The following is a 10873-nucleotide window of genomic DNA, read 5'->3' as shown; positions in this document are numbered from 1 at the left end:
AACACAAAGATGCCAAAGCAAACAAAACTGAGAAAACAAATTTAAAAATATTTTTGGGCAATGCAGGTTCGCCAGCTCCTGCAGCATGGATACTAGACAACTGTAAACCCGGATGCTCCTGCATCATTTTTACTGCAAGGATGTGAGACAACTGTTTGGGAAAATGTCTGAACCGAGTTAAAGAATGGGTTTATGTAGTTTAGGAAAATGTCTGAACCAAGTTAAAGAAAGGGTTTATGTAGCATAAATGCAAGAAAACCGTTTCACAAAATATCTGAACCAAGTTAAAGAAAGGATTTATGTAGCATAAATGCATGACAACCGTTTCACAAAATGTCTGAGCGAAAAGCAAAGATACAAAACAACTGTTTGGGAAAATGTCTGAGCCAAAAGCACAACCATAAAACCAAAACTAATCATTCTTTTTTTACACATAGCCAAACAATATCTAATCATAGAATTCTAAAATCTATATTTAATGCCCACAATGTGAGAGGCTGTTGACATGATTAAATATATTCTACATCCATACAATGTGAGACACTATGTTTAATGCCCACAATGTGAGACACTATGTTTAATATATTCTACATCCTTTGAATTTAACAATCTATATTTAATACCCACAATGTGACGGCAACGTCTATCCAGCACCCATATTGTACCATTGACTATTGAAAAATAAACACTCATTATATTTTAATTATTAATTAATTAAAAAACATGGTCAATGGTACAGTCTGGGTGCTGTATAGACACAGGCCAATGTGAGACACTATGTTTAATGCCCACAATGTGAGACACTATGTTGACATCATAAAATATATTCTACATCCTTTGAATTTAAAATGTTAGTCTGCTGACTAACGTGATGTGCACCAGCCGGGAATCGAACCCGGGTCTGTACCGTGGCAGGGTACTATTCTACCACTAGACCACTGGTGCCACTGAAATACCTATCATAATTTAGGTAATACCCTTGTAAAATGAAAAGGAGCGTTGAAAGTTGGATTAAAATAGAAATCTCAACTGCATTCCCATGTTCACTTCAACGACTCCTTTGTTTTCTTATTAAAAGCAGGGAAAATAACGTCTATCATAATTATATTCTTTCAAATTGGATTTCTGAGATAAGAGTTTAATTCGTCGTTGTGGTATAGTGGTAAGTATTCCCGCCTGTCACGCGGGTAACCCGGGTTCGATCCCCGGCAGCGGCGTTTTACTGTTTTTGACCATATACGTTTATCTGTGAGAATTTTAAGGATCACATCTGGATCTTAATTTGAATATTTCTAACAGAAACTTTTTATAGTTTATTTTATAACATCTCTACGATTAATATAGAACTTCTTAAGCTTCTTACTCAAAGATGGTAATATACTTAATATTTGAACATTTGTTTGAACTTTTAGATTTTTTATCACGTGAATATCCAGTATTACCCATACGTTATGTCACCTCATTAAGGAACAACGGCCAGCCTTAAACATCACACACTAAGCCACTTCTACCGCTTATGTGGCAGGTGTGGGCCCGGTTCTGTCGCCAGCATCCGTTCCCGTTCCCGTTGCCGTTCAATCTGTACTCACCGTTAATTTCAAATCCAAAATGATTTCCGCTGGACAGCTCATCAGTTTCCGTTGCCGTTAGATATTTGAATCAAGGTGTTCGCGCGCTGTGGTAGGTGGATGCCCGTAAGCATTTAACTTCGTCTTCGTTGGAGCTCAACATTATTTTGCAGACCACTTCCTAAGTTATATTCTACAAGCTTTGTGGGGTCCACACGGAACATGAGCATGGAATGCAAGGGTATTAACTTTTATAGTTTTTCGGTAGCATATTAACATGGTGCTGCACAAGGAGACAAACAGGATTTTGCATTAAAAATTTGCTTATATGGACCATTATTCACTTATAGATTTGTTAAAAAATGTAATTTCATATATCATTATAAAAAAAATATTATATGTTCAAAATATTTTATTTTTTTTAAATTATTTTATATATATATCATTCAATTATATAATAAATTAATAAAAATTCATCTTTCTTCTATCAATTGATATCCATTATTAAGCTAACAATTTAAGGTACATTCTAGTATAAATTGTTAATTGTCTTGTCTTAGATAAATCAACATTTGATATAGTGATATTTATTTTTCTATTGATTTAAGGACATATGTTTGGTAAGTGAAATCCTACAAGTCATCAAATTTTGTGCATAAAATTTAGCATGTGCATGGAAGAAGGAAGATCATGCAATAGCATCATTGTGCCAAGAGTGCTCCATGATTGATAAACCCTTGCTGTTTATGCATAATAGTAAGAAGATTGGGCACAAGTAATGATAATGCAATGTCCACATGACAGTTGCATTTGATAGATGACAATTAGACAAGACCAATAGTTAATTGTTACATATCATTGGATGATCCAGTCAATAATAACTACTAAAAATTTTAGATTAGCAATAGATTTTACGCCTTTAATTTATTAGACAAAGTTTTATATTTTGAATGTTGGAGCATACTAAATTAATGAAAATAGATGGGTTTTGGCCACTAAAATCTTGTTATAAAATTTGGTAAATAGTAGTTTTGTGTAATTATTCAAGGTCTTCGTCTTGGCCTTATAATAGGATTTAAATCTAACTATATAGTCAAGTTTGAATAGTTGTTTATTTTATTTATAAATATTTAATATTCAGCATTCAAATTATTGGAAAGCATTGTTCTCATACCATCTCCTTGTGTTATCTTCCTTGTTGCGAGTGTGTTCTCTATTGTGAGTCTCTTTGCTATATTATTGGGCATACCTTTAATTGGGACCTCATATTATAGTTGTGTCAAATTTGGTCTCGTACCCTAAGGTTTAAATTGTGGATAGATGAAAGAATCTTATGATATTGAGTAAAATTTGCAATCAAGAGATTTATATCCTCCATAAAATATGAGGATAGGTAAAAGGTAATGTAGATGCCCTCTAATTTGACGTTCATTATGTATGAAGATTAATAAGGAATGAGAAAATGACAAACAAAGGAGTTTTTGTCAAAAAACAAGGAAGGAACTAAGCTTAGGATCAAATAAAAAGTCTCAAGAAAATGATCAAATGCTTGTCAAGCATACCTTTTTTAACACCTAAGATTTTATCAATGGTAATTTAAAAAATATAAATGCATTTATGATTATACGTTACAAATCCTATTTTGCCTTACATAAATATTGCAAGCACTCAATTTAATGTTGTAATGATAAAATAAAGTTTTCATTGAACCCTAATACTATTTTATTAATTTTCAAAGGTGGAAATTAATTTAATTGTAAAATCAAGGGGAATTTATGGGAGGTGAGATGAATGGTTCATGTAATCTTGATTTGACACAAAGAGAGCTTGCCCCTTAAGCATGTGACAACCATAAAACTACCTATCTCAATACAAGATACTTCTAGTCATAGTTTTAAGGAAATCACTTTTTATTCAATAAAACAATCTCATATGTCCCACCATCAAAGGATTTTGACCAACAAGAATAGAGAACTTTATGTAGGACATATACAATTATAATCAATTTTACTTTGTAGTGAATTAGTGGATTAACCATCTTATAATAATCATATGGGATTAAACAAGTTGTAGGATGTTCTCACATGTCTTCTAATTACATGATCAATGTTATACCAAAATATATGAGAGCTCTAACATCTTAATAGTTACAAATGTAACACAATATTCCAATGTAGTCATACATGATAAGGCTCCACCATTTTTAGATATCATTATTATGCTATGTATTCTTAAGACCATTATGGTACTCAACAAAAATTAAAACAATTATGGATGCCACTAAATTCCTACAATCCTATAACAATCATTCCTACTCTAAACTACTTATGATATAAGATTGTTATAAAATATGATATGATTTTTGTGAGCTAATCATAATCATTTGGCTCTAAAACTAAAATTAATTTAGGTTATTCCATTTAGGATCATAATTCACAAGGCTCTAATATTTATATCCTAATACTAGCTTAGATAAAAAAAAATAAGAAATATTAGGGAGTTGGATTTATGCCCCTCTCAAGGAGTACCACCTCAAAGATGCAATTTAAAAATAATAATGGGTATATAAATTGCATTTCTTGGGTTTCTTCACATGTTTCTAAATTAGTCCTATTTTAATCCCATGGCACCCTAACTTAAGTAATGATATAGTTTAAAAGTGAAAGTGTCTACTAATATAATGTTTGGGTTACTTCTACCTAAACCTTGATATCTACATACATATGCAAGGGAGACTAATAAAGTACATGATTTAGTTTAGGAAGATGCTTTTTCAACCTATATAGATAGATGACATCTGGTAATCTACATAGGTGTGAAAATAAAATAAGTTTGTAGACCACTAGACTTATTTTCTCAATAATTTCAAGGGGGACTATATGTCTATGATTTTAATATTCCCTTTCAGGTTGCACTCTTGTAAATACTCTATCTCCAAACAAGATTAAAATGCAAAAAACATAAACTTGTAGACATTTCCTCTACTTAAACCTTCATTTGAGCTTGATAAAGTGGATGATGCATGCAAAAACTTGATGAATATTTATTGATCTCCCAAGGATCTTATTGCTATGCTCAAATAGATAAGGTGATGGTATATGGTTTCTCTTCAATTTGACAACATGACTTTCGAATGGAGTGGTTTTATTCAAATATATTGAGGATGGTTTGATTCATAGATGAGATGTGGATGGAGGATCAAGGGTTAGGATAGATGAGTTTGTTTTCATGCTTAGAATAATTAGGAGACAATGAAGACAAGTTCATTTCCTCCTTATTTTTTCCATTTATTAACTTTTAATTGGTTTTTTGTTAAAGATTCATATGGTATAATTAATAAATTATATCTTTATATTCATAAGAAACATCTATTTAATTTTGCTCACTCTTATAGTCTTAATTAATTTCCTTGAGAGTGTCCAACACTATTTTCATGTTTGAAGTAAGTTGACTCTAAATTGTTATCATAATCATTTGAATCATGTGGAATATCTTAGAAAAATTACAATCATCATAAGAAATATTCTACATTAGTAACATGTGATCAGAAACTCTAAGTGTAATTGAATTATAATCGCAATCATATCTAAAAAAAGTATTAAATTTTTTCAATCAATATTATAGGGTAGTGGAAAAGGCAAAATATATGCTTCCCAAGTAGGGGAACCATCAAAATACTATAAAGCATATAGATAGGTATGTAAAGTACAAAAGATCCAAATCTCAGCCAATAATATTAGATTGATTATCATCTAATAAATTGTTTTCATCTTATTTACAACCACTTTCAATATTTTGAATTTCAACATGATATAATGTCATTGGATGTGATTGATATATGTAGAATAAAAGAAAGAAAAATTATATTATTGTTATTGTACTTGTGGATTTAGATTCACTTATTCTTTTTTTATGTTATCTAATTTTTCTTTGGAGCACATATAAAAGTAGCACCTTTAAAAGAGGTAGAAATGAGATCAATGAATGTTGTTTTCTTATTATTCATTGAAGCATAAGGTCGAAAACGTCCTTGCTTTGGTACATATGAAGAAATGATCCTATTATTCTTTCTTTATTGGTGGAGGACAATAGTTATAAGCTATTTTTTGTGCTAGATTATTAAAAGACAATTCAAAGAGGCCTTCCTTTTCTCCTAATTTTTCCTTTTAACTTTTTCTTTATTCTTTTGTTGCCCAATCATTTTGATATAATGATTTATATCTTCAAGGTTTCACATGGAGCTTCTATTTGATGTTCCTTATTGTTGTTGTCATTACAAATATATTTTATAGTGACAACATAATCTTCAATTTTGATGTTCTTGGCTTTAAAATAGGTACATATGTATCACTCATCACTTTCACAATTTTCTCTTCACAAACATATTTTAGACATTGATGTATCATAGAGGGTATGATATTTAATTATTGTAAGCTCTCCAAAGTAAACTATAAAATCTGATCAATGAAGGAATTATATAGAAAAATTCATCCCCTTCCTTGATCCCCATATCAAGGGAAAAAATAATATTCCTCAAATTGTCTACAAGAATGCCATTGGTTATTCTTAGAGCAACACATAAATGTGTATGATTGTTTGAAGCTAAATTTTCAACTATATCAAATTCTTCTATAGATATGTTATACTAATTGCCTAAATCAATGTGTATACCTTCACATTATTGGCTGTGAAGAAGACCATGACCATAAATTGGATAAAAAAATTGAAAAATTTAAAGGTACAATAACAGGTAAAACTATTCAATGGTTTGGTAAGTTTTGCAAATTTTCTAGGTCCTTAATGTTTAAATGATATAAAATTAGATGTAGTAGACATTTGATTGGAACTAGATTTAGATTCATTCTTATCATTTCTTTCTAGAAATGTATTATTCTCTTGACATTTTTAAGGGTTGGAGAAAGCAAGGAGGCCCCATAATTCCAACCATTAGTTTCAAATATGTAAAGTTTAAAAAAAAATTACATACACACAAATTTTATCGCATAATTATTGGAGGCTAACTCCAATCATTAATAGACTCATTATTCCTTAGAGAATATTTAGTTAAAGTAAAGTTGTTTTTAAGTTCATATTAACACATAAGTGTTGAAAAACAGGGTGGCTAGCTTGTCAAAATAATGTGTAATGCTCCGCCAGGAAACCTCGAAGGGATAAGGCTAAAACTCAAGAATAGAGTGCAAATATTATTTTCTTTAAGAGATTTAAACACAACATAATGGTACAATGAGTTATCATAAGCTCATATCACACAACGGAATACTTAGCTAACACCTAAAGGGTTTTCCAGCATGATTACTTGATTCAACACTTAACTCAACCCACGCTAATCAACCCAAATTAGTTGATTTACTTAATTACCAGTTATTACTTTAATCAAGGATATAATTCATTTGGTGAATTAAAATTATAGATAACAAGACGAGTTCATCCATTATGGTTGAAAATATAGATAACATGATGAGTTCATCCATTAAGTAAAAATATAGATAACATGATGAGTTCATCCATTAAGTAAAAATATAGATAACATAATGAAGTTCATCCATTAAAGTTAAAATATAGATAGCATAATGAAGTTCATCCATTAGAGTTAAAATTTAGATAACATGATGAGTTCATCTTGAAGGTTAGAAATATAGATAACTTGATGAAGTGCATCCATTAAAGTAAAAATATAGCTAACATGATGAAGTTCATCCATTAAAGTTAAAATATAGCTAACATGATGAAGTTCATCCATTAAAGTTAAAATATAGTTAACATAATGAAGTTCATCCATTAGAGTTAAAATTTAGATAACATGATAAGTTCATCCATTAAGGTTAATGATATAGATAACTTGATGAAGTACATCCATTAAAGTTAAAATATAGCTAACATGATGAAGTTCATCCATTAAAATTTAACCACACATTTCGCCCAAACTTTTATTAAAACATAAGTCATGCATCTAATACATTACATATTTTAATTTTATAATAAACTAATGAATGCTTTCCAAGCATACTTTAATTGCATTATCAACAAATTAATACATTCCAATTATTCGAATTTACATTCTTCGTGATCCAAATTACCGAATTAATGAGATGACTACATACATGCATTTACGATTAACTTCATCTAATCCATATTACACATTTTAATATAATGTCATCCATACATGCTAAATTAAAGAGGAAACAAAAGGACATAAACACCACATAACACCAAATGATATCGGAGTTCACCCCTAGTGGGCTACATCTCTGGGTCTGCTCAACTACAAGACACCTCTCATAAAATAATAGGGTGTGGAATACATAAGGTTCACATCATTTACATGCTGCCATCAAGACGCACTTAAACCAATAATACATACAACCACATCGGTCATTAAATACAAGAATGATCCCTGAATAGGAAAAGGATCCAACTGAACATAATAAGAAACAAATACAAAAATTGACTGGTGGATCCGCGAAACTAAGTCTTCACAATCCCTCATAAGCAACCCATGCTCTAACATAGATATCAGGTTCTCACAAGGGCAAAAACAAGAGGACATGACCGGATACAACACCAACACATGAAAACAGTAAATACTTGAGATCAAGGACATAAATAGGTACCCAAATCAACATGCGACAATATTCAACATTCGCCATCAAGGACTTGCCATTTCTTAAGCCAATGCAAATATAGAAAATTTAACATGCATAGGCATAAATTGGAAAAGACAATCTTCTTTCCTATTGTTTTCACACAACAATTGACCCAGTTTTCTAATTTGTCTAATTTGATTTCTATCTGTCTACCTTATCTAAAAACATGACATTTATGGTTTACTCACTATAGTTCAATTGCATCATACAATAATTTAAATACTTCATCGAGAGTTTTTGAACCAAAATCACATGATAATAATTTAATATATATGCGGAACACGATGATAAAAATCAAATATTCATTAATCAACTAAGAATATGATATGCATTTTCAAATAAAACATCATTTCCATTTTTTATCAAAAACGATAATCAAATCTCATCTCTTGCAACACATATAGACTTTCCAAAAATGGAAATACAAATGTTAAAGGAAATAATGTCAATGATCATTTTCTAATTTAATTGATATTTCCTTGCATATAGAAAAATACAAATTAAATATTAATTAGTATATATATATATATATATATATATATATATATATATATATATATATATATATATATATATATATATATATATATATATATATATATATATATATATATATATATTAATCCGTAATTAATAAAATATATACTAATTAATAATTAATAAAACATTACAAATTAATTATTAATATATATATATATATATATTAATAATTAATTAATAAAATATATACTAAATAATAATTAATAATTTAAAAAAAGCTATTTAAAAAAAAACATTTTAACAAAATAATATTATAACTTTTTAAATAAACCAAATTTAAATTGGGATGCAATTATTTATTTTCTTTTTTAATTTAAAAAAAATAATAATAAAAATAAAATAAAATAAAATAGCAAAGGGGCAGTTGTGGGCCCACCTCCCATCCACGGGAGTGGGGGTGGTCGTGCCCTAGCCACGGAGGCTACGGCCACCATGGTGGACGCAGACCCACGGCCTCCACACTGTGGACGCGAGACTCTGCGGCCACCATGGGGTCGCAGGTCTTTGCAGCCTACCATGGGGTTGCAAGTCTCTGCGGCTGCCATGGGGTCGCAGGTCCCCACTGCCACAGTGGGGTCGCAGGCTTCTGCAGCCGCACTGTGGTTGCAGAGCTCTGCGGCCACTAGTGTAGTCGCAGACCTTACAAACTGTGAGCCTATGGAGGGAAGGGGGGCATGAGTTGAGCCTCAGCTCCTCGGCCCTCCAAACCCTAAATCCGCCATTAATAAAATATATAAAATTTCATTTTTTAATATTTTATTATACATTTAATGCTTTACAAAAAAAAAAAGAAACCCTAGTTTGATTTAATATTCACAGTTTCAAACAAAGACTTCAGACAGTTTTCAGAATGTCCATGGATAACAAATTATTAAAATTTCCAGAATAACCAAGCCTAAAATAGTCAAAATTTCCTCAACCAAATAAAAAATTTTGGGCATAAAGAAGATCATTTCTCATACAATGATTCCACCAAACTGCCAAACCCCAAAACAAATTTCCATATAAAAAAACTTAAATCAGAGAACACCCATTGGAGATTTTAAGCAAGATTTCATCATGAACAACCATTCCCCAATACTTGGTTTTAGAAAAACAAACTCAATACAATAAGAAATCAAATAGATGCATCTGAATCCTACCTCATTTCGCATTCTTGGCAAGATCTGATGAAGAGCCCAACCTGCAGCTCAAGAAATCCTTCCTTCCCAAAATGCCCAAATCTCCTCCAAAATCAAAAAAAATTGCTCTCCAAAAATCATCCCCCCCCAAAAAATATTTTCAAACCTAGGTTAAAAAAAATGGAAGAGTATTTGACCTAATCTCTTATCTTTGAATTTAAAACACTTTCTTTTAAATAAAATGAAAAATCAAACTATTCAAATATTCTAAACTTGCTTTTCTAATTAGAAAAATAAAAATGCTTTCTCTTCCTCATTTAATTTCTAATTTTCTCAATATTAACAAAACTAACATTTATATTTCAAAATATTAATGAGGGTAAAATATTTTTAATTAAAATAAAATCCCAAAATCAATCTTTCACACTATATCAAATATATATATATTAAACTTGTTTTTCTAATTAAAATTGATTTTCTTAAATAATTGAAATTAACCTTTCTATTCCAAAACGCAAAAGAGATTAAATTATTTCTATTTCGAATAAATTTAAATCTTTCCTTTCAAAATACATAAATTGCATAAATTCATTATTTAAAATTAACCATTAAATTGAACTTGCTACAAGCATAAATAGAGCGATCTTTTTAGTTAATGATTAATCACATAAAATAAACCTATTTAATTTAGTTCCTTAATTACTAATGCGTAAATGAACACATTAAATCAAATTAAATACTTAGGATTAAATACTCAATTTTACCACACGTAAAGCACGCAACCCAAGAAAGCCAACCAAATACATGACCCGCAAACCCAAACGAAAAGGGAAACTAACGGACCACATATGGCACTCACTTGAGCACGACTAGGGTAAAATGAGGGATTTACGACCACCTAATCCAAACTCTAAGGACCAAAGAGGTACACTCAAACCTGTGATTCTAGGTGAAGACGAACCTCGCACCTAGGCGGTAT

At 30.3% G+C, this 10873-nt stretch overlaps 2 non-coding genes across 2 annotated transcripts; one reads left to right on the top strand and one right to left on the bottom strand.

Annotated features, from left to right (window-relative positions):
* Positions 1–874: 874 nt before the first annotated feature.
* On the bottom strand, positions 875–945 carry TRNAG-GCC (transfer RNA glycine (anticodon GCC)). Its single transcript has one exon. It is a non-coding gene; the product is annotated as a tRNA-Gly (tRNA).
* Positions 946–1145: 200 nt separating this feature from the next.
* Positions 1146–1217, top strand: TRNAD-GUC (transfer RNA aspartic acid (anticodon GUC)). Its single transcript has one exon. It is a non-coding gene; the product is annotated as a tRNA-Asp (tRNA).
* Positions 1218–10873: the final 9656 nt, after the last annotated feature.

This window comes from Cryptomeria japonica, chromosome 7, assembly GCF_030272615.1.
Source record: "Cryptomeria japonica chromosome 7, Sugi_1.0, whole genome shotgun sequence".
In the NCBI taxonomy this organism is placed as follows: domain Eukaryota; kingdom Viridiplantae; phylum Streptophyta; class Pinopsida; order Cupressales; family Cupressaceae; genus Cryptomeria; species Cryptomeria japonica.
Note: the sequence above shows the minus strand (reverse complement) of the source record. Positions and strands in the feature narration are given on the sequence as shown.